Source organism: Vipera ursinii, assembly GCF_947247035.1.
Source record: "Vipera ursinii genome assembly, chromosome: 1".
Classification (NCBI taxonomy): Eukaryota; Metazoa; Chordata; class Lepidosauria; order Squamata; family Viperidae; genus Vipera; species Vipera ursinii.
This window is the reverse complement of record NC_139512.1, coordinates 301,974,497-302,000,537: the sequence shown is the minus strand read 5'-3', so window position 1 is coordinate 302,000,537 and position 26,041 is coordinate 301,974,497. Positions and strand designations below refer to the sequence as shown.

Below are 26,041 nucleotides of genomic sequence, written 5' to 3'. Positions count from 1 at the left end.
CTGGAAACAGTGAGGGAATGGCCCCCACTGCCTTGGCCCTGGCCCAGAGACCCTCTGTCTGCCAGAGACCCTCAGATCTGTCCCCACTCCTGCCCAGGCCCCCATAGGCACCCTTGATGCAAACGATGTAGAGCTGGCCACGCCCACCCAGTAGGCCACGCCCAGCCTGGCCATACCCACCCGGCCCCCTGAGGGCAACCGCAATGCTGATGCGGCCCTCAATGAAATTGAGTTTGACACCCCTGTCCTAGAATGTGAAGTGAAGTTGGACTTAGAAAAGCTGAGCAACAACAAAGCTAGTGGAGGTGACAGTATTGCAGCTGAGCTATTCAAAATCTTAAAAGACGATGCAGTAAAAGTGCTACACTCAATTTGCCAGCAAATTTGGAAAACTCAACAGTAGCCACAGGATTGGAAAAGATCAGTTTACATTCCAATTCCAAACAAACGTAGTGCCAAAAATTTTTCAAACTACCGCACCATTGCACTCATTTCTCTTGCTAGTAAAGTTATGCTTAAAATCCTACAAGCTAGACTTCAGCAGTATGTGGACCGAGAACTACCAGAAGTACAGGCAGGATTTCGAAGAGGCAGAGGGACTAGAGATCAAATTGCCAACATACGCTGGATCATGGAGAAAGCTAGGGAGTTCCAGAAAAACATCTACTTCTGCTTCATTGACTATGCTAAAGCCTTTGATTGTGTGGATCATAACAAACTGTGGCAAGTTCTTAAAGAGATGGGAGTACCAGACCATCTTATTTGTCTCTTGAGAAACCTATATGTGGGCCAAGAAGCAACAGTGAGAACTGGACACGGAACCACTGATTGGTTCAAAATTGGGAAAGGAGTCCAGCAAGGCTGTATACTGTTGCCCTGCCTATTTAACTTATATGCAGAGCACATCATGAGAAAGGCAAGGCTAGAGGAATCAAAAGTTGGAATTAAGATTGCCGGAAGAAATATCAACAACCTAAGATATGCAGATGATACCACTCTAATGGCAGAAAGTGAAGAAGAACTAAAGAGCCTCGTGTTGCGGGTGAAGAAGGAGAGTGCAGATACCTCTATCATTCCATGGAGATAGCAACTATATCTATGAAATAATCAGATGCTGACTACTTGGGAAATATGATAGATCTAGATGTAATATTAAAACACAGAGACACTGCACTAAGAAGGATACATATTGTCAAATATATTATTTTTCCAGTAGCAATATATGGCTCTTGTTGTGACTCAGGGCCAGCCTGTGGGCCCGACAGCCGGGTCCGATGTATCGGAGGACTCAGATGTGGGGGAGGAGGGAAACGAACCGGCTGATGATGATTTGGAGACTTTGCAGAGTCCTCAGCCGGGAACCTCTTCTCAGCTGTGTGAGCCCGAGAGTGCGGAGGATGATGACCCACAGCTGGCCCTGTTCAAGGACGCCCGACGCAGGAGGCAGACGAGCAGGGACAAACAAAGGAAGGCTATGGGACTCCTCGGGAGGAGGCACAGGGAGACCACGCCCTGAGCTCTCTATAAAAGAAGTGTTTGGGGAGGGGCTAGTTGCTGAAAGCAACTTTTTCGTTTGAGAAGTCAAGCTCTTGTATTTTTGTAACAGTGTAATTAAAACTTGGCAGAAGCCTTTTGATCTTGGACGCTTTCCAGACTCTTCCTTTGATTAGGGGTGCGAGAAGAGGGCTGGTTCAGAACAGTTTGCTTTCAGCCACCCACCCCTTAATACTACGATGGAGCAGCTTCTTGCCGAGAATGTCCAGCTCAACCAGCAACTCACCTTGCTGGCCACTCAGGTGGCACAACTGCAGGCTCAGGTACATGCTGCCCCCCCACCCAGGAGGAAATGTCAGATAGCTATGCCGGATAAATTCGCTGGTAATCCAGAACTGTTTCCTGCCTTCCTGGGACAATGCCAGCTTTATATCAGCGTGAGAGCAGCTGATTTCCCCACTGACCGAGATAAGGTGGGATTCGTGTTGAGCCTTCTGTCGGGAGATGCAGCTCGTTGGGGCACGCCTCTGTTGGCACAGCCTAGCCCTTTGTTGGATAACTTTGGGGGGTTTTGTGACCATATGCGCCTCATGTACGAGGACCCGATTAAGGCACAGACGGCCACCCGACGCCTGAAAGCTTTGAGGCAGGGTCAGCGCCCTCTACAGGCCTATATCAGCGATTTCCGGCTGCTTAGCCAGGATTCCGCCTGGAATGAGGCTGCGCTCGTGGATGCCTTTCAGGATGGCTTGTCAGAGGAGATGTTGGATGAGCTGGCCCGCGTGGACATTCCCTCAGACCTGAATGGGCTGATCCATCTTTGTCTGCGGATCGATGCCCGGCTGCAGCAGCGTAAGAGTCGCCGTGCCACCCCACAGACCCCTGCCGCCCCTGTTGTGCGTGAGCCCCCGGTCCAGAGGGAGGAGCCAATGGAGCTGGGTGCCGCCAGGTCCCGTCTATCGGTGACGGAAATGGACAGACGACGATCGGAGGGGTTGTGTTTTTACTGTGGGGACCCTGGACATTTGGCTGCTTCTTGCCCGAAGAAGCGTCAGCGGGCGTCAGTGACCAAGCCTGCCCCGAGAAAGTCCCCTGCTTTGTTATCGGGAAACGGCCCGAGCCCGATCTAGACGGTGTGAAAGATCGGGCGACCCACAACATCCACACCGAGCGACGCCGTTCCGACGGTGCCTGTGAACCTCCACGGCATTTGATTTTGGAGGCACGTCTGATCCTCCCTGGCAAGTCAGAGGGGATTCCAGTCCATGCCTTAATTGACTCTGGGGCTACCACTAACTTTATGGATTCGGCCTTTGTGGCCAAATGGGCTGTTCCCCAGTGTCCAGTGGATCCGCCCATGCTTGTGGAGACCATCGATGGTCGAGTGCTCCTGTCCGGGCCTATCACGGCCGCCACGCAACCCGTGTGTATGGCCATCAGTACCCATGTGGAGGCCATTCAGTTCTACGTCACTTCGGATCTGCACTTCCCCGTGGTCTTGGGACTGGCGTGGCTCCGGGCGCATGATCCACAGATCTATTGGTCTCAGAACTTGGTCACCTTCCCAAGTTTGCAGTGCGTGGACCACACCCGCCATATCTGTGCCGGCCAGGTGGAGGGTTCCTCAGGGGTTTCCTTGCCTCCCGAACTGTCCGACTTTGCTGACGTGTTCAGCGAGTCAGAGGCGGACCAATTACCCCCGCACAGGCCCTACGACTGCTCCATTGACCTAGTCCCTGATGCGCCTCTCCCAGTGGGGCGTTTGTACTCCATGTCGGAGCCCGAGTTGGCTGCATTGCGGGACTTCCTGACGAAGAACTTGGCTCGTGGTTTCATCCGGCCCTCGTCCTCGCCAGTGTCTGCGCCCGTGCTCTTCGTCAAAAAGAAGTCGGGCGAGTTACGGCTTTGCTGTGACTACCGGAAACTCAACGCTATCACGGTGCGTAACCGCTACCCGCTGCCCCTCATCCCCGAGCTCTTGGACCGACTCCGGGAGGCTAAGATCTTCACGAAACTGGACCTGCGTGGAGCTTACAACCTCGTCAGGGTTCGGCCGGGTGATGAGTGGAAGACGGCGTTTGGTACTCGCTATGGACATTTCGAGTACACGGTGATGCCGTTTGGCCTGACCAACGCCCCCGCTGTGTTTCAGCATTTTATGAATGACGTCTTTCGGGATCTGTTGGACCAGTTTGTTGTGATTTACCTGGACGACATCCTGATTTACTCCCCGTCGCGTGAAGCGCATCATCAGCATCTCCGTCAGGTCCTGCAGCGCCTCCGGAATCATCGGCTGTTTGCCAAGTTGGAGAAGTGCCAGTTCTACCAGGTGACCATTGATTTCTTGGGTCACCGCATTTCTCCTGAGGGCATCGCCATGGAACCGAGTAAAGTTGAGTCGTTGCAGAGTTGGCAACCCCCGCGTCGCGTGAAGGATATTCAGCGACTTCTTGGATTTGCCAACTACTATCGGACATTCATCCCTGGCTTTGCTGCCTTGACAGCCCCCCTCACCCGGCTCCTGCAGAAGAAGACTCGGTTCCAGTGGAACGCCCCCGAACAACAGGCGTTCCAAGCTCTGAAGGACGCCTTCATGAAGGAGCCCATCTTGAAGCATCCTGACCCGCAACGGCCGTTTGTCGTGGAGGCGGACGCCTCCGACATTGCCATTGGGGCCGTGTTACTTCAGGCAGCGACGCCCAACGGTACCCTTTTCCCTTGCGCGTATCACTCACGGAAATTGAATCCCTCGGAGCGCAACTATACCATCTGGGAGAAGGAGCTGCTGGCCATCAAGGCGGCGTTCGAGGCTTGGAGGCATCATTTGGAGGGGGCGCGGCATCAAATCGAGGTCCGGACGGACCACAAGAATCTGGAAAGCCTGCAGACCGCTCGGAATTTGAACCAACGCCAGATCCGGTGGTCCCTCTTCTTTGCGAGGTTTGACTTCCGGGTGCGGTACATACCAAGCGGGCACAACCAGAGAGCGGATGCTCTGTCCAGGAAGCCCGAGTACACCCGAGTGGAAGACAAGCTTCCGCCCAGGACCGTGATCCCCGTCGAGTCTTTTGCTGCGGTGCGGGAGCCGGTGGATATACGGGCTCGGATCCGGGAGGCGCAGCAGCAGGAGGCGTGGGTGGCTCAGCGGAAGGAAGAGGTGGGGCCAGATTCGCCTTGGTCGGTCACGGATGGACTCCTGTATTATCGTGACCGGCTCTATGTTCCAGGAGGGCCACTCAGGGGACTCGTCCTCAGCCAATGTCATGATAACCCGGCTGCGGGGCATTTTGGCCTGTTCAAGACTCTGAACCTGGTCTCCCGTACATTCTGGTGGCCCCGAGTCCGACACGATGTCCAGTCTTATGTCACCTCCTGCGTCCCATGCAGGCAGGCCAAGTCAGCGACAGGGGCCCCGCCTGGTTTACTGCAGCCTTTGCCAACGCCCAAGAGACCCTGGGGGCTGTGTCCATGGACTTTCTGACGGATCTACCCCCATCCTCCGGCTTCACGACAGTGTTTGTGGTGGTGGACATGTTGACCAAGATGGCGCACTTCATCCCCTGTCGCGGCTTACCGTCAGCTCGCGCCACTAGTCGCATGTTCATCCAACAGGTGTTCCGGCTGCACGGCCTTCCCGATAGAGTCGTCTCCGATAGGGGGGCCCAGTTTACAGCCCGCTTCTGGCAGGAGTTGATGCGGGCGTTGGACATTAAGGTTTGCCTCTCGTCCGCGCATCATCCTCAGACCGACGGGGGTACCGAGAAGGTCATCGGCATTTTGGAGCAGTATCTGCGCTGCTACGTTAACCTGCAGCAGGACAATTGGGTGGACTATTTGGCCATAGCCGAGTTTGCCTTTAACAACTCGCAGCACACCTCCACGCAGATGACACCGTTCTTGGCCAATGTGGGTTATCACCCTCGGTTTTTCCCCCTTTCTCCCGTGGACTCACCGGAGCCGGCAGCGAACGAATTCATGGCGGAGTTACAGGCGATCCATCGGTTGGTGCGACGGCAGCTGGAGAAGGCCAAGGCCGACTACAAGAGGTTCGCCGATCGGTCGAGAAGGGATACGCCTCCATTATCGGTGGGGGATCGGGTCTGGCTGTCCACCAGGAACCTACCATCCACTCGGCCGGCGAGGAAGCTGGACCACCGTTACCTTGGACCGTTCCCAGTCGAGGCCGTCATCAACCCGGTCGCCTATCGTTTAACTCTGCCACGTTCCCTGCGCGTGCACCCCGTCTTCCATCGGTCCTTGTTGGTCCCCGAACAACCGGCTTGTCCACTTCGCCAAGCGGAACCTCCCCCATCAGGACCTCGTGATGGCGACAGCACCCCCGAGTACGAGGTCGCCAGCATCAGGGATTCCCGCTGGCTGAAAGGTCGCTTCCAGTACCTGATCGAGTGGAAAGGGTACGGGCCGGAGGACTTCACATGGGAAGACGCGACCGCCGTTCATGCCCCTGCGTTGGTGACTGCTTTTCACGAACAGTTCCCATCCCGACCGCATCCGGATCGGCAGACCCGGGGGAAGGGCCCTGCGGTGCGGGATAGTGTTGTGACTCAGGGCCAGCCTGTGGGCCCGACAGCCGGGTCCGATGTATCGGAGGACTCAGATGTGGGGGAGGAGGGAAACGAACCGGCTGATGATGATTTGGAGACTTTGCAGAGTCCTCAGCCGGGAACCTCTTCTCAGCTGTGTGAGCCCGAGAGTGCGGAGGATGATGACCCACAGCTGGCCCTGTTCAAGGACGCCTGACGCAGGAGGCAGACGAGCAGGGACAAACAAAGGAAGGCTATGGGACTCCTCGGGAGGAGGCACAGGGAGACCACGCCCTGAGCTCTCTATAAAAGAAGTGTTTGGGGAGGGGCTAGTTGCTGAAAGCAACTTTTTCGTTTGAGAAGTCAAGCTCTTGTATTTTTGTAACAGTGTAATTAAAACTTGGCAGAAGCCTTTTGATCTTGGACGCTTTCCAGACTCTTCCTTTGATTAGGGGTGCGAGAAGAGGGCTGGTTCAGAACAGCTCTGAAAGCTGGATCATCAGCAAAATTGAACAAAAAAAAAGATCTTTGAACCGAGGTGCTAGGGAAAATTGTTGAGAATATCTTGAACTGATGGATATCTTTTAATGTTACGTGAAACCAGCTTGCTCACTGCAAGCACTAATAATGAAGCTAATGCTTAAGCACTTTGAACACATGACACAAAGGCAAGTGTCACTGGAGAAGAACCTGATGTTTGAAAAAAAAAAGATTTATTTAGCTTCCACTCTTATGATGTTCTGCAAGTCTGGTTGTTCTTCCAGGATTTTGGGTAGTGTTTGTGAAAATCTGGGTGATTAGTTGTTAATTTAGTCTGCCTGGAAGCTTAAGTTCCTCTTTACTTTTTTTTAAAAAAAATTTAAGGGTAGGCCACCAGGAATGGTTTTGTAGCTGGGCAGCTTCTAAAGTAAACCAATAAATCAATAAACCAATGCAGAAAAAAAGCTGCCAGAAGGCAAGGTGATTAGATGCTATCACTGAGCTTACAAGAACTCAAAAGGCAGTTGTTAACAGAACCTCTGGACAAAATAATATCCATTGGGTCATAAAAAGTTAGAAGACAACGAGCAACAGCAATCACAAGCTTCCTTACTCAGCTTTTTTCAAAATTAAAAAAACCCAATCATTATAACCTTTACACCATGTCTTTAATTGTTTTGCATGCTTTCTTCTGCAGCTTCTCTGTTCTGCAGTATTCTTTTGGGGTGTGATGCACATAACTTTGCATAGTGTGGAGTTGTCACAATATTGGCTTATATCGATACGTTACAATATTGACAGTACTGTTTTCCGGGGACAAAGCTCAAATGAATTTTACTATTTTTACTTTGCCACTGAGATTTTTTTTTTCATTGAACTATCCAGTGTTTCCTGTCCTGTCTCTGGTTTCATGGTTACAGTAGTTTGGGTTTAAATTTCCCAAAGTCTCTTAATTTATTTTGAATGTTCAGAGAACTTAACCTAAAGTTACAGAAAGAATGCAAAATAGAAAAGCTGCAACGTAAGGGATTTAATAAAAAACCTAATACCAATGAGAATTTTATTTTCTTAAAATATACAATTTATCTTGCCTAATTTATTTGCTGTGTGAATTCAGTAGCACTTAAGTCATCATTAGTTTACCATTTTTGTGTTTCCTAATTGTAATAAGTCACTGAAGTAGTAGGTGTGAGCTTAAATGGACTTCAGAAGATGGTAGAGGACAGGAAGGCCTGGAGGAACATTGTCCATAGGGTCGCGATGGGTCGGACACGACTTCGCAACTAACAAATTGTAATAACCTAGAGTGACATTTACAAATCAATGAGCCAAAGAAGTGACATGTTGTCTCTTTTTCAGACATGAGACAGAAAGGTAAGAAAGTTGTCATCTTAAAAAAAAAACTGCAGTTTTTGCACACTTTACAAGATAGGCATAAAAGAAGATCAGAATTATTTATTTTTACTTAATTGATTTCTAAAACTATTTGTCAATGACTCTGGGTGGCTTAAAGAAAATTAAATCATCGAGTTGGAAGGATCTTTGGGAATATTTAATACAACTCCCAGTATCAACATAGAACTTCTCTCACAGATGATACCCAACCTCTGTTTAAACACCTCTAGTGAAGAATAATTACCATTTCATGTGGTGCCCAGTTCCACTGATTGACAGCTTATACAATTCATTTGAAGGATAGTCAAAACTTCCTTCCTTGTTGTTTGAACCTAATTGTAATAACCTAGAATGACATTTACAACTCAAGGACCAAAGAAGAGACATGTTGTCTCTTCTTGATTCTCTCTGATCCTCTGGAGAAACAGAGAATAAGTTATCTTGACAACTTTTCAGATATTTGAAAATTGCTATCATATTTCCCCTCAGCCATCTTTCCTGTTGGCTAAACATACCCATATCTTTTAATCATTTATCATAGCCCTTGGAGTTATTCTAATTTGTCACTGTCTAATTTGAAGTACACTGCTCTGGGCTGGATCAGGCCTGACTAGGCAAAGGAGAATAGGACAATTCTTTTTTCCCCTCATCTTTGTCAACCCTGTTAATGCATGCCAAGTTTTGCCTTTTAAGAAATGCATCATACTGCTTGTGATATTTAAATTGTCTATAAATAGAATAGGTCTTCCTTTTCCTTTACTCTTACCTTCCATTTTTTCTTATGCAGAGGCAGAACTTTACATTTCCTTATGTTAAATTTCAGCATTTCAGCTCAACCCTGTCTCAATATTTTTGAATCTTGTCTCATATAAAATGTCAGCCACTCCTCCCAGCTTTATGTCATCTACAAACCAGATTAAATTCCCCTCCTTCATTCAGATCATTGATGAAAGTGTCACACATTAGGCCCAAGACAGAGCCCCATGGAAACCCACTCAATACTTTCTTTAGAAGTAGAGCCATTAATGATGAACAGTTGCAGCCTTGGAAATGGAGAAAGCTGTACACTACCTAAGTTTTCAAAATATACCTGAAGACAAGGAGGAAGATAAAGCAGTAGTGATTATTAATCTACTGGTGGAGGCCCCAAAAACAGAGATACAGATGGAAATAGATGAAATATTTTGAATGAATTCAAGCTAAGTGAGGAAACACAAATTACCCAGGAAAGTCCATGTAAGATTCATAAAGAAAACAATAAGAGATAAGATACTGAGAAGAGTTAGGGATGATCCATTACAATTATAAAAACAAAGAAATTGTGGTGTTGAAGCAGATTCCTAAGAGAATAAGAGACACCCAAAGATAATATCACTTTTTGACTACAAGGTTAATTGCAAAAGTTATAAACTTTAGATGGTTAATGCCAGAAGGGATCTTAATCAACTGGAACAATACAAGATATCGATTGGATTCAGTTTGGAAAGCAGAAGACTTCAACGAAAGAAATAGAGCATTCCTGGATGAAAGAATACAACCACAACAAGAAGATAGAAAAGGCCAGAAACAGACAGAACAAACTATAGAGAAAACAACTACATAATCAGTAGAAGAGAAAGAGAAGCCAGATCAGGAGGGTGAGGGAATGGCAAGAGAGCAGATGACTACAAGATCAAGAAGATCTAAATATAAGTAAACAAAATGGAGAAAGAAAACAGATTTTTTTCAGTGAACATAAACAGACTGAATTCCCCATCAAAAAGAAACAGAATCTTTAACAAATTAAAGAAATTAAATATTGATATAATTTGTCTGCAAGAGACATATATATATAAAACAATACTATAAACTTTTGGAGTACCCCAAAATTGGGAAACTCTATTTTGCATTAGCACAACAACGAAAGAGGAGTAGCTGTATATGTCAAAGAGACAATAGATTCTAAAATGATTTATTCAGATGAAGAAGGAAGAACTGTGATAGTAGAAATATTTTACATCGAAAACAAATACTTTGATAGCAATATATGCATCAAACAATAAACAAGAAGAATTTTATCAAAATCTTCGTAGAAAAATAGTAGAATGGAATACTGAAATATTTGCCTAGTAGGGCATTTTAACGCAATAGTAGGTGGGACATTAGATTATAAAAGTAGCAAAACAGGAAAAAGAGGAAGAAAAAGATTATCTAAGGCTTTCTTTAACATGATAGAGGAAATTGGGGTATAAGATATTTTGAGAGAAACTAAACCAGAAAAACTACAATATACATTCTACTCAAATAGCCATAAATCTTAGTCCAGAAGGGACATGATTTGGATGACGCCTGAATTAAGAACCAATATGCAGGAGATTGAGATAGAATTAGGGACATGGGCAGACCATAACCCTTTAAAAATGACTTGGAAAAATTACAAAAAACCAAACAAAACTAAGATGCACCTTGAACCAATCCATATTAAAAGAGAAAGAATTTATAGAATTACCAACAAAAGAAATGGAGCTATTCTTTAAAGAAAATGTTAAAAAGATACAACATTACAAAATGTATAGGATGCAGCCAAACTATATTTTAGAGGTGTAGCTATAACATACATGGTGAAAAAAAATAAAGAAAAAAGACAACAATATACTCTGTTAAAGGAAGAAATTTTTTTAAAAAACTAGAATTAGAACAATAAATCCACAAAAGAAAATACTGAAAAGACAAATGGAAATAATAAAAGATAAATTAAATTTAATAGAACCAGAAAAACTGGCATAGCAAATTAAAAGAGCAAAACAAAACTTTTTTGACAACGCAAATAAACCAGGAAGATGGCTAGCCTACAAACTTAAAAAAACAGAAGGAGAAAAAAATGATAAACAATTTAGGAGATTTTAAACCTGATTTTTTTTAATTAGGTATAATGCTAGAAAAGACCGATAAACAAAATATATACTTGATTTTACATGTGATAACAGCAGCAAGAATCATATTCACACAATATTGGAAAAATGAAGAAATACCACCAGAAGAAGAAATAATTAAAAAAATACTGGATTGTGCGGAAATGGACAGACTTAATCTGAGGTTGAAAGAAAAAGAAGAAACAGAATACTATCAAACTTGGGACTTATTTTATTGATGGAATAAGTGATTAGGAATTAAACCTGATAAATGCAGACAACACATTTGTTGAACAAGTACTATTGAATTGTATGAGAAAAACAATAAAAACGTTAAAAAAAAGAAGTGGAGCCATTAATCAAAGCTCATTAAAGGTGTCATTCAACTGATGATGAGTCCACTAACAGGAATGTCATCAGGCTTATATTCTATCATTTTATTCAGGTATGTATTATGCGGCACTTCCCTGGAGGCTTTGATAAGATCTGATCTACTATGTTTGTTTTATTATGTTATCAAGGATGGAGTTAAGTCTGGCACAAGTGATTTGTGACAAATTCATTCTGGCTCCTGTAATTCAAGCTGGCCTAGCCAAGTATTTGCAGACATGCTACTGGAAAATCCTTTCAAATATTTTGTGTAGCATATATGTCAGGCTGATTGGTCTGGGTTTCTCCTAGGCCTTTTCCCATTTGAAGGTGAAGCTATTTGCTCTCCTGCAATTTTCTGAAGGCAATCAACTTTACTACTAGCCTCAGTACTTTGGGATTTAATCCAATTGGCCCAGGAAACTTGGGTTAATTTTCAACAGCTAAATTCCCTCTCACCCTCTCTTTTTGAAACAAATTCACCAGGACTTTGCAGCCAGTTGTAGCTGTTTCTGAATCTCCATGGTCACATGATGATGATTTACAACACTCCCTGCAAGCTTCCCATAAGCAAAGTCAATGGGGAAGCTGGCAGAAAATCAGAAGTGACTCCTACTCCAAGTCCTTTTTTTGCCCACCTGTGATCTTTCTGTTTATCTGTTTAGGCAAATCAGTACTGAGATTATTGAAGTTCATATGGTCAGCCTAAAATTTAATGTTCATTCTGCTCACATCAGACCATACTACCCTTCTCTCACAGAAGGTCCAATGGTCATTGGGTAATCTAGTATACTCATATAAATAGCACAATTAGTACATCACACACACTGTTGTTATACAAAGTTGTTCTACACATTAAATCAGTTATATTTTATGAGAGCTTTTATAAGAGCCTTTTTGCAATTGAAGTGGCTTATAAGCCTAAATAGATAAATTAAAATGTTATCATCCTTATCTACAGCATTTCTTCTGTTCTCCCTAGATCACAGTTAAATCACATGTAGTGTTGTCAGTTGTAATTTGTAGATTTGTATAATAAAGGAATCCTCAAGTCAATGTTTAATCAGTTTCTAAAATCTAATTACTTCCACAAATATTCAAAAATCAATCCACATCAGTATTATGTTTTTATTTATTTATATATAAAAGTTTTATTATTTTTTTTTTAAAAAATTACAGTCTTTAGTGCTTAGTAAACAACATGCTGTCAGTTCAAATATTTAACATTAACTTTTTCAATATAAATCTGTTCATTACTATACAATTCTGTATTTTTTCCCTGATCCTCCTTTTTTCTCCATATTTTTTTCTATTTTTGTGAAAATTGCTTGGCATGAGGAAAACAATTTGGGTAGGGTATTTGGGGGGGGGGGAATTCTACCCATTTATATTCCTTAAACAACTCCCAGTTCCTTTCTCCCCCCATTTCTCTTTTCATTTCCTATATCTCAAGTTGTGACATTTCCCTTAACAGCTCTATATTCCCTTTTTAAAAATCTTTTTCTTTGCCATCAGATATATTTTGCAGACCTAAGGGGTAAAATGTCTTTTGCATTTTCATTGTTATAGCTAAGTCTTGCAGTTCTTTTATCTCTTCCATCTCTAAATCCATTTCCTCTGTTTCATCTTCTGATTTCTGGATTATTTGTTTATACTTTGTGGTCGTTATCTGGGAGCTTTCTAACTGTAGATTCTAATTGTTTGGAGATTTGCTCATTTATATGGTCTCAATTGTTTTAGTCCCATTATGATTTCTTTTTATATCCCCTTTGCATCCAACAATTGTTTGGTGGATTAGTTGTAGCATAGAATATATTTCTTATTGGAAGGTGTTTGTTTTTTTCTTGAGACATAATTCCTGGAGATTTGTTTTCTGATCTTTGTATATATCCTTTATAATCCAATATATTCCAAAGTATAGACTCAGTTCTGAATTCTTGTCTCAAGTATCCCAAAAATTGGCAATCAGGCAAGGTTGTAATTCACAATATTTGAAGTGTTCAAAATGTTCAACATCTCTGAAAACAGCTCAAAGGTCTCTTCCAGCCAGGCATAGTCCAAGGTCAAATTTTTTCTTTCTCCCCCACTAGCTCCTGAAGTTAAATGTCCAAGCTCAGTAGGTATTTCTAATGCAAGAAGGTCAGAATGATAAGTATGCCAAAATATTTTCCTTTATTCCCAGCTGTTCTCCCAGGGTAGGAATCACCAAGCAAAGCAAATTATAGTGCTATACACAAATCCACCACTAGATGTCATTCAAAGTCCACTCTTAAGACGAAAGATTGATTTCTTATATTTCGCCTCAATGTTTTTTTTCTTTTTTTCAAAGAGAATATCTTAACAGTTATCTCAGTTCTCAAATTTCTCAAAACTATAGCTTTATGTTACTTTCACTTCAATATTGTATGTTTCTGTCCCCCCTAAAATTAAAACACCACTTCCATTTACATTTGGAGGTTTTTCACTTCTTGGGAGCCTTTCCCAGGAAATTGAGTTGTAAAATAATAAAGAAAGGATCACTATTCTCACCCAGCAACAGACATGCTGTTTACAATGCATTAAATAGTGCTTTTTTCCTCTTCAGTTGTCAGCAGCTAATGGCTGGCCACAGGAATGTAGCCAGTCTTTCTCCTGCTGGTTTGGAGGGCTTTCCTTGGATCAAATGGAAAGACAGCTGTTTTCCATTATTGACAATGCACCCCACCTCTTCCTCACCTCTTTGGGGTGATTTTTAGGCTTTTTTTAGGGCCCCCAACAGGGCAAAATCGAGCACGGAAAGCAGAGCCCTACCTTCCTGCATCCCGTTTTACTGCAACACAAACCAGAAGTCCAGTATTATGTTTTTTAATGTGTAATCAAAATATACTACATATGAATTCTGTGTTTAATAACAGGTTTTTATTTTCATTTTTCTATTTTTTTTTTAAATTCCATTTATATCCCGCCCTTCTCCGAAGACTCAGGGCAGCTTACAAGCTTAGCAGTAGCCTTCATTCTATGTATATGCCTGCTTATTAGGGCTTTCACACACACACCAAGCGGCATTATTACAAAGGCAGCTTAATTGCCCCCAAAAATCTGGGTCCTCATTTTACCTACCTCGGAAGGATGGAAGGCTGAGTCAACCTTGAGCCTGGTGGGATGCGAACCTTCACTAATTGCAGGCAGCTGGTGTTACTTAAGGAGGCATTAGGCCACTGCTCCACCAAGGCTCTATATACTAAAACTATAAAAATAAATATAATTTTAAAATTTACATTTTATTGAAAATTATAAATATCATAGTCTTCATCTCTTCCTGACATTATCAAATGCTATATATTAGCAAAGTTGTGTAAGATTCAGTGAATTATTTCTTTCAAAAAATAATTAAAATTTTCTGCATAAGAAATGAAATAAACAGATTTAAGTACTAATACTAGCATAGTCTGAAAATTCTTTCCATCCAAATTACATACCATATTTATTGTTTAGTTTAAATTGCAAATATTAGGGCATTAAACTTCTTTTATTATTCTTTTGTTAATGTTCAGTTTTGAATGATACATTCTCCTACCTTTTATTCAATGATTCAATGACCAAATTGGGACAGATATAACCCTAAATGATTGTGTTGTCTTTCCTTCCTTCCTTCCTTCCTTCCTTCCTTCCTTCCTTCCTTCCTTCCTTCCTTCCTTCCTTCTTGTATTTAAATATTAGACAGTACTATAAAAGAAGACCAATTGATGAGTGAGATGCCTTTCATGACATCAGGCTAAGGCTTAGATTACAAAAAAGGACTTTTGGGGAGGATATGCTCAGAATAAAAGGAAGTGAAAATAATTGGTATACCAGCTGAACCAGGTGATAAAATACTGATAAAGATAACAAAGAAAAGGCAGAAACTACTCAACTTCTATTTTGGCTCTTCCTTTCTGAGAAGATGACATTGTTCCACCAGTCAATTGTGGAGGAAAAGACGAAGACTGAGATTTGTAGGAACGTGGATGGGGAAGACCTATTTATCTTCAATGACTTTAAAACTGCAGGGCCAGAAGAATTACTTCTTATGCTACAGAAAGAATTTTCTGATGGTCTCATTTAAGCTTTACGTATTGTAGTTTAGAAATACTGAAAAAAAAATGAATGAAATACCAAATGATTAGAAGAAGACAAATGTTATTACTATTTTCAGAAAGGGAGATAAAAAGGATCCAAGGAACGATAAAACAGTCAGCCTGACACAGGTCATGGAAAGGTTGTAGAACAAATCATGACTTGATCAATCTGTAAGAATCTTGAAAACCTTGTGATGGTTATCTGAAGTTGGCATAGTCAAAAACTAATTCTGTTAGACTATTTATTTCAGCATACCACTTATTTTGTAGATTTGAGATTGCTGTAAATATAACTTACTTTCAGCAATGCATTTTTTGAAGTATCACATTAAATGTGCAAATCAGAAGATAGTTAGATTTGAACTGGATGTATGAAAGTTAAGCAGAACCCAACAATGAATTAAGAAAAACATTTTCACTATATTATTTTCCATCTATTTTATCCTGGAACCAGATTATCCTATCCTATCCTATCCTATCCTATCCTATCCTATCCTATCCTATCCTATCCTATCCATATGCAAAGGCAGTTTGTGAATGATTCCTTATCAGAAGGAGGAAATAGCCATAAAAATCCAATCCTGGATGCTCTATTGTTCAAGAGTTTGTTTTTTTTAGTGCTTAGATGAGGAGATTTTTAAATTTTTAAATTTGCTGAATGCTCAAAAATAAATGGGAGACCTAATATGTGAGGTCAGTCTTGCTTAGTTATAAAAATAACTGAAAATAACAGAACAAAAGCTTAGAGAAAATGAATTAATGAAATTCATAGGTACAGAATGGGATTTGCTAGCTTGGTAACAGTACCTGTCCCAATAGAATAGATTGCTCCAATGGTATCTGTAAAAAGAAAATTGGAATGGTATTTGATTAGAAACACGAGTCAGCAATGTGATGTGGCTGCAAAAGGAGTAAATGCAATTTTAAACTGCATCAATGGAAATATAATTTCTAAATATAGGAAGTAACTGTTCACTATTCTACCTGACAGTATTCTATATAGATAAACTTTGTTTTGAGTAATATGTATAGTTTGACACCACACTTGAAGAGGAATTCAGAGAAATAAAAACAGACTCAGAGAAAAGCAACAAGGATTATCAGGGGACTAGAAGCTTAAGCCTTATGAAAAGGGAGGAAGAAACTGGAAATGAGTAAGTTGTTATTTGGTCACATTCTTCAAGTGCCTGAAGAGATTTCATGTAGATAAATGTGAAGAACTGTTCTTTATCCTGTCAGAAGGCTGGGCCCAAATAATGAGTTTGGGTTATAGAAATGCAAATTCCAGTTGAAAGTTAGGAAAAATGTTCTAATTTCTAACAAGAACAATTTGACAACAGACCCAATTATCTTCAGAGATGGTTGAGCTCCTATTCATTGTATGTAATCAGACAGAGATTATGATTCATCACATAGTCAGCCAGATGTTCAGACTGGATTTGGCATTTTTATCGAATCCTTCCCATAGATGTTGATGTTTGATGGTGTTACAGGTATTGTCACAGAATGTAAGTTGTTCCAAGTAAAGCTTCCTTTTGCAATTGACTGATGGTGATTTTGTCAATGCTAATGATGTTCAAGTTGTGCTCTAGTTGTTTTGATATTGCATTCAAGGTGCCTATTACTATTGGTACTACCTTTGCTTTCTTTTGAAATACTATTTCTATTTGTAGATCTTTGTATTTTGCTATCTTCTCCAGTTCTTTCTCTTTTACCAGTTCTTGCTTGCAAGCAAATAGTACTTCTTGCAGATCTTTCAATATATCATTGTTGCTACTTTGTCATTGTTGCTACCATTGTTTGTAGCCAGGCTGTGAGTCTTCTTACAGCAAATGACCAGGTGATCCATTTCTTCATCTTCTTTGCAGAGGAAGCACCTGTTGTCTGTTGCTGTGCTCTCAATTCTGGCTTTGTGTGCATTGTTCTTAAGGCTTGGTCTTGTGCAGCTAGAATTAATGCCTCTGACTTCCTGCATTGTTAAGTCTCGTTATTATTTCATTTGTCTGTAATTTTTTTTAATGTACTGTCCATATAATAGTTTGACCTCATTTTCTTTTCTGTTCTTCATTTGGTCTTTCTTGTAGGCCAGTTTGGTCTCTCCAGGACTGAGCAAGCCTTCCTTATATACTAGCTTCAGATTTTTATCCCACTTTTTAAATATATACTTCAAGGCAGAAATCTACCTAATATTCCTATTTCCCCACAACCACCTTGTGTAATGCATTGATCAGAGAGAGTAACTGACCCAAAGTCACCCAGATGGCTATCATGCCTAACACAGACCTAAAGACAGACAGTCTTCTGGTTTCTAGGCCAGCATCTCAACCACTACACCAATTCATTGGCTAGTCACCTGCAGGGACACTTTAATCTGGATTCCTACATTGAATTGATGACTAGATTCAATGCCCTTGGATACAAAGGAAATTTGGGATCCAGCTTTCATTTTGGAATTAACTAAAAAAAAATATGTCACTTCTCTGTCATGAATTGAAACTTTATAGGCATTATAAATTAAGTATATAGAGGTTAGACAGGGTTAATAGAGGTCCCAAGGCTGACTGAGCAAAGTTCTTCTCTCAAGAAAGCAATTTAACAGTATCTCCTCCCTAATGCATATCTATGGATATTTATTTAAAAGGTCATAGTTTGCAAAAGTTATCTTAGCATTGTCTTTCTTGCTTTAGCCATACAAGAATACAATTCCAAGGGCAATGAAAATTGCAACTCATCAATCCTACTTTTAGAAGAAGACAGTGACAAACCATTTTCTTAAATGGTTACAAAACTTGCTTGGAAAATGTCTTTACCTTTTGTTGTTGCTTGCAACAGGAACCTTGTGCTATATTTTGGGCAGGAGAATATGAATTTTTCAAGAATGATAGCACATGCATAATGCTAATATTCTTTTCCCAGCATGCTTCACAAAATCTGGTAAAAAATGTCACATAAATTCTATGGAAATTCAATCAGAATGTCTCAACTTTTCCAAAAATGTTGTATTTAAGCTCCTGTGGCCATTCTGACTGAAGAATTATATAAATTTTAAACCAAAATATCTGGAGTCTATAATGGTGGAAAAGCCTGATTTATAATCTAGACTTAGTAAATGCAAGCATGGATGTCTAGTTAAATTCAGAGGCCCATCTAAAACATTCAAGATCTGGATAGAAGATTGTAACCTTTGCATTGACTTTGATCAGGAAATACGATAATTTGAGATTTCTGGATGTATCACTACTAATTTGTAAGTTGCTTTACATAGGGATATTAATGAATTGATTAGGTGCCATCAAGTTGTTTCTGATTTCTAGTGGATGGATGGATGGATGGATGGATGGATGGATAGATAGATAGATAGATAGATAGATAGATAGATAGATAGATAGATAGATTTCCTCCAAGACAATCTGTCTTTAACATTCAGATCTCCCAATGGCACATTCATTGCCACTTTAAGTAAGACTGAGATTTATAGGACTATTTTTTTTATATTGCAGTTTTAAGAATCTGTTTCTGTTATTGAGATATCATTCAGAGATGTGTAAAAAATAATACTTATGGTACATTTCAATAGTTTATGTGGGCTTGTTTTTGCTTCAAAATAGCTGATGTGTGAACTGAAGGTACATTCTATGCTGTTGCCAAGTAACTTTCTGGTCCATACAGGATTTGTCATTGAAAAGTGGTTGAATAATTAAGAGGCTCCATTGTAGGTTCCTGATAGATAATGACAGATTATTAATACCTCTAATTTTAGAAGTTGAATCATCATTCTGATTATTACCTTAGTCAAAAGGCTATAGGTAATTAATGGAAAACTTATACAAATATAGCAAGACACAGAATAAAAAAACATCTATGAAGGTCTGATCCAAATAATATCAGCAAATTAAAGAATGACACAATAGCCAATGGAAAAAGGTCAATCAATATTGATGGAATGAGACTTAACAGAGTATATTAATTGTTCTATCCCAGATTTGTCATATACCCACACACACCCATACACAGACAAAACAGTGGCAGGCAGGGCATATATGCAAATGCACATACAGTCTTAAATAGTCCCCCAATCCCTTGGAAACATACAAGCAAGACCCTAGTAAACAAAAGTTCCAAGCAGCAGGCATAAGCATCATCAGGGCACAATCCCAATGTCATAAATTCATCACAGGTCTTCAGCTAGTCTCGGTATAAAAGCACAGAGATTTCATAGGCACCTGTTGATAGGTGCAACAGATGGAGGTTTCAGGTGCAAGCAATAATCAGTCTAATTGACTCTGGACAGTGAACAATATCACAATAATTAAACCATGAAAACACAAAACAGATACAAATAATCCATATAGGCAATTGAGAATGATCGTAATAATTACATAAAAATTAACAGTGCAAACAGGTAACTGGACCCCTGACATTTTCAAGACCCCAGGTTCATGTATATAGCCAGGTCTTTGGAGCCTTATGGACATGGTAGGGGTAATGCAGACATTCTTCTTTTGCCCTTCACTCAACCTTACCTGACATAGGACTGGGAGGAGGTCCTAGATCAGATCTTCCCATTTTCTGCTGCTTCCAAGGTTCTCTATAGGCTCTGCAGCCAAATCAATCTGAGGTGTTTTCTTGCTGCTCTCTGAAACAGGTTGCTATACCACATGGTCCTCTGAAGTATCCTCCTCCTCCTCCTCCCCCTCAGAGGAGAACTGGTCATTAAATAATTATTGTACAATATTCATAATTTTTCAGCCTAGCTAAAAACTTGGATCATCCAACACAGATTAGAACCCTAGATGAAAACAGAGGTGCCATATGTTCAAGGTGACCTTTAGAACATGAAACATTGCTGATACACTCTGGATAATTGAGAAAGCCAAAAAATGCTATAAACGAGTAAGATTGTCCTTCACTGATTATAGAAAGACTGTTCTTTGTGTCAAACTGTGGAATGTGCTTAGAAAAATGGAATTTCAAAACATCTCATTTTCTTCGTAGGAAAGCTATAGAGAGATCAAGAAGCCACAATCTAGACAGAACATGGTGAAACACTGGCTCCAGGTTGGCAAAGGAGTGAAATAAGGCTGGATACTCTCCCTTATTTGTTCAACCTATATGCTGCTTATATTGAGGGAAGCCAAATAGAAGAATATGAGGGTGGTTTTCAAACTGGAGGATGAAACATAAATAACCTGCACTATGCTGATGATGCTACTCTGATAGCCAAAATACAAAGGATTTGTAAGCTCTAGCAATAAATGTCAAGAAGCACTGTGAAAAAAAATGGGACTAAAGTGCTTTTTAAAAAATAAAAAAAACAACCCACTGAGTTAGAAATATTACAAAGTGGTTCCTCTCACTTATCATAGCTACATCAAAAACTGTTTATTCTGAATTGTTTTGTTCAAATTTTACTATACGCATAACAGTTATTTCTCTTCAGGAGGAATAAGAATCCTTCTTCAAATTTCTTTGTTATTAGAACTATTTATTAACTAAAAGCAATGAAAAAACAGAAAGCAGTTTTTCTTACAAAATAGACAAAAAGACAATTTTATCCAGTTCAGTAAAGGTGGGAGAGTGGTTGTTTTTTCTTTAATTTATCACACTTTAGATACATTCTGTGATGACCTAGCCCTCTGGAGAAATCTTTGATGTTGAAGAAAAGAAAAGATGACCAGAAGCAAGGCTGATGGACTTAGAGCAGCACATGATGTACTATTGGAAGATTGTGGACAGATAGTTCTGGAGAAAATTTATCTGTGAAGTCACTAAAAGTCAATCCCAGTTTGGTAGATGATTAACACAAATTGGGATGCATAATTCTTCATTTGATTTATTATGTTATCAATCATGTCTATTTGTTCTCTTTGTTTTTAATCCAACTCATGTGTTTGGAGAAATATAAATCACCCAGTTTGATTAGAGTAGTTTATAAGACCTGCAGTCATTCAATCAATAAAATAATGTGATACAATCATACATCATGCTATCTCTCAATATGTTGAATAAATTTCTGATCAGAAAAAATTAAATGGTGCAAAAATAAAAAAAAACATTGAGGATTCGTGATACATTTTGTTATAAATTGACTTTCAGACAGAATAAGAACAGAGGAAATGCACAGGAGACACATAATATTTTTAGGAACTGATTAGAATGTATGTTTGAAAAAGATTACTCTGCTGTTCTTAACTGTATACTGTATTACAGAAGCAAATGAATTTGTTGGACACAAAGGTGATGTTTCAGCAACTAGGATTTTCATACATAATCTGCAACCTTCCTCATTTGTACGGAGAGAGAGAGGGAGGAGAAAGAGTGAGAGAGAAAGCATATTCAGGAGAAGGGCGGTATAAAAATTAAATAATTAAATAAATAAATAAATAAATAAATAAATAAATAAATAAATAAATAAATGTAAATGACATACAGACTTGCTACATGTACATAGCTGATGAGCACGTGAACATTGGGAGAGGGAACAAGGTATATTCAGCCTATGTAATTTCTGGAAGTATGAAAGGAGCTGATGTTTGGCCTTCTAAATATATCTTACAGGTTTGCTTTTTGTGGCCACCTGGTATGTAGAAGGTACTATGACACAGTTCTGGAAAATAAAAGGATATGTGAAAGAAGAAGGAAAAATGCAAAAACAGTAATTTGCTTCACTTTAGCATTATACTGGTGTCTTATTTGAATAAGATCACAGAAAGGACAGTGGCATTAACTTTAGGAACAAAAGGTATGATGTTTTCCAAGAGAGTGGAGGAAAATCATAAATGTTGACAGGCTGGAAAGAAATTAGATATTTAATAGGGAAAGTAATTGAAGTTTAAAAAATGTCTTGCTTAGTTTAGCTATTGTCAACTTCAATTTGGGGGGTTATTTTTTTCAAGAACTAGAATAATAGCTGTCAATGAAAACATCAAAGGACACGTTTTCTCCTCCTAGCTCCAAAACTCTTAATTTCCTGATCTAACTAAAGACTGAAAGCAGACATAAACAAATCACCAAAGAGTGAGCGAGTGAGAGAGAATGTCTTCCCCATTTCAAATAAAACCTACCACAGTCCTTGTAATGTATTGGGCTTTGTCTTGCTAAGGAATATCACGTGGGGTTAATTGCTGGAAGATTGCTCAAGCAGGGAAGCTGGCTAACGGCTCCCATCTCCTCAGACAACCCATCTCCAGCACCGCCATTGGCTGCTTCTAGGGCAGTAATAGGTTGCTTTAAACTTCGACTCAACCCTGACAAGACTGAGTGGCTGTGCGTACCAGCATCTCGGGATATTCAGAATATTCCATCTCTTTCTATGGGGGGTGAATTATTACCCCCCGTAGATAGGGCCCGCAACTTGGGAGTCCTCCTAGATTCACAGCTTTCTTTTTTTTTTTTTTTTTTTTTTTTTTTTTTTTTTTTTATTGAAAAGTTTTACAATACAATTTTCCATTAAAAACCCCCATCCCCCTCCACCCTCCCCTCCCTACCTCCCCCCTACCTCTTCCCTCCCCCCTTCCCTCCCCCCTTCCCCCCTCCCTCTTCCCTCCCCTCCCTCCCCCCCACCCCCCTCCCCCCCCCCCGGACTTCCCAGAGCTAAATACAAGGTATATATATATAAAAGCAATCATAAGCAACCATATACTAACAACCATAAATTCTAAAATCCATCACTCTCTAACTTATATAAGAACAAACAAAACTTAACATTATTAAATATATATAAAAAAAAATAGGAAAAGAAAAGAAAAAACTCGAAAGAAGACTTATTCGAATGCTAAATAAAACTTCTTAACCCTATACTTATTCTGGATAAACTCAATCCACTTTCTCCATTCCAAAATATAACGTTCTTGCGAGTAATCTTTCAAATAAGCCGATATCACAGCTTTCTTTAGAAGACCATATAGTAACTGTGACTAGGGGGGCCTTCGCCCAGGTTCACCTGGTGCACCAGTTGCAGCCCTATCTAGACCGGGATGCCTTGCGTACGGTCACTCATGCGCTCATGACCTCTCATTTAGACTACTGCAACGCTCTCTACATGGGGCTGCCCTTGAGGACCACTCAGAGGCTCCAACTGGTGCAGAATGCAGCCGCGAGAGTTGTGTTGGGAGTCTCCCGATAGTCCCATGTTACACCTCTGCTCCGTGAGCTGCATTGGCTCCCAGTTGTCTTCCGGGTGAGATTCAAGGTGTTGGTAATGGTCTTTAAAGCCCTACATGGCATGGGTCCTGAGTACCTTAGGGATCACCTGCTGCCGGCATCAACTTCACTCTGCCCTGTGCGCTCCCACAGAGAGGGCCTCCTCAGGGTGCCACCGGTCAGAGAATGTTGTCTGGTGGCCCCCAGGGGGAGGTCCTTCTCTGTGGGTGCACCGGATTTGTGGAACCGTTTACCGGTTGAGCTCCGGATGGCGCCCAACCTTCGCTTCTTCCGACACGATCTAAAGACCTACTTGTTCAAACAAGCTGGCCTGGTCTGATGGGGGATGGGTTTGGGTTTTATTGTCATTTAATGTATTTTAACTTACTGCTGTAAGCTTTGGGGCACCTTGTTTAATCTCTTTTAATTTCTGTATTCTTGTCTTTTAATATGTATTGCCCTGTTCCCTGCCCTGAGTCCTTCGGGAGAAGGGCGGTATACAAATAAAATTATTATTATTATTATTATTATTATTATTATTATTATTATTATTATTATTATTATTATTATTATTATTATTATTATTATTATTATTATGCCATTGAGGCTCAAGTGCATGGATGTTACACATGCCAGCAATCTAGGCCTGAAATGCCACACGCTTCCATCCACACACAGGTGAGAGGAGACACACACACCCTGGTTGAGGATTCATATAGATTTCGCTGGGCCCTTTCAGGGACAGCTCTTTCTTATAGTGGTCGACAACCACTCTAAATGGCTGGAAGTTATACCAATTGCAAATATGACTACTGCTAGGACCATCCAGGTGCTTAGGAAACACTTTGCAATGCACGGGCTACCGGACATCATAATGTCCGATAATGGGGCCCAATTTACTGTGGCAGAATTTCAGGCTTTCCTGAGGGCAAACCTCATTAGGCATGAGACATCAACTCCATTTCACCCATCTAATAATGGTCAAGCTGAACGAATGGTGTGCACCATGAAAGAATCATTGAAATGCATAGTGACTGGGGACTGGCACCACAGACTGGCTGACTTTTTGCTCTTCCAACATTCCACACCGTGCATAGAAATGTGAAAAAGCCCAGCAGAGCTGCACTGTGGGAGGCGACTAATCACGAAACTGGACAGGTTGCACCCAGACTGGGTGGCAGCTGAGGCCTCTCGCCCCAAACCCCCAGGGGGCTGCAAGTTGGCGACGGGGTGTGGGCCTGGAACTATGGGCATGGGAACTTGTGGGTGCCAGGGAAAGTCACCAAAATGTTGGGCCCTCTCTCATACGAAGTGGGCCTAGAAGGCAGGCAAGTCATTCATCGCCATATCGATCAGCTTAGAAAGCATTTTCCAGAAAGGCCACAAAGCAAGGACTTCATCCCAGGTCCCATCCATAGACCGCAAACCGGCAGCCAGGCCGATAAATCCATAGGCTCTGAGGTGCCAAGCAGTCAGAGCAACAGGGAGATGGCCATAAGGGGGCAAATCCCAGGAGTGCAACATGGGGCCCCTGACGGAGAAAGCCAACCAGAACACTACAGCTGCTGTGCTAACTCTGTGGAGCGATTGGAGTCTGGGGTGGGCCGAACTTAAAGGACCGGCCAGAGAATTCCGAGTCAGCCTGACTCATTTGAACTTATGGACCCTGGGCTACCTAGCCCAGTGGGCAAGCTGTTAGGCCAGGGAGTGCCTGACTCTCCCAGGTGTTCCGAAATAACTGAGCTATAATGTTGTATGTGTCATTGATGTGCTGCTAGCCAGGAGAGTCTGTGTATTAGCCAGTATAGAAAAATGTGTACATTGCATATTACTTTTGTATCTCTGAAAAACTTGTAATTGCTGTAATAATTCTCTTTTGTTGTGATAATGTGTGTACATTCCAGGGGGGAAGGGTGTAATATATTGGGCTTTATCTTGCTAAGGAATATCACGTGGGGTTAATTGCTGGAAGGTTGCTCAAGCAGGAAAGGTGGCTAACGGCTCCCGTCTCCTCAGACAACCCGTCTCCAGCGCCACCATTGGCTGCCTCTATGGTGGTGATAGGTTTCTTTAAACCTATTGGCCGCTGCCCAGAGGCCAGGGTATAAATTGCTGCATTTGCAGCCGTGTTTCTCAGTTCAGTTCCTGCAACCAAATAAACAATGATCTTTGCTGACTTGCCTCATCTTGTCAATCAAGCAACGAACCCAGTATCTAACAGTCGTCTTGAATAAAAGCACTAGGATTCTGCATTAAAATGACTTTGTCCCACATATTCTTTTATCTGTTGCTCTGCTTTTTTATTTATTTGTTATATTAATGTGGCAACCCATCTGATACCCATCTCTGAGACGAGTACAATAAAATCTACTATAAATTTTTTTTGTAAAACTGATTAATAGCAATTACAATTGTAAACAAAGATTAAAAACAAAACACAAGGAAGAGGATTTACACATTTTTTCTTGTGCTACTCTTTTTATTAGCCACATCAATGAGGGATAAGACAAGTATGAAAAGAAATTCATAGGAGTGGGGTATTAAAATTATACCAGTATTCACTCAGCACTTACATTTTTGGTCACCTCCTCTTGCACTTAAAAAGCAAGGAAGAACCTTTCCTAAATCT

At 41.1% G+C, this 26,041-nt stretch overlaps 1 protein-coding gene across 1 annotated transcript in view; it reads left to right on the top strand.

The window, feature by feature from the left end:
* Positions 1 to 26,041, top strand: part of ALK (ALK receptor tyrosine kinase) — a gene marked incomplete at both ends in the record, with an annotated part of 722,117 nt that overhangs the window by 210,668 nt on the left and 485,408 nt on the right. The window lies entirely within an intron of this gene.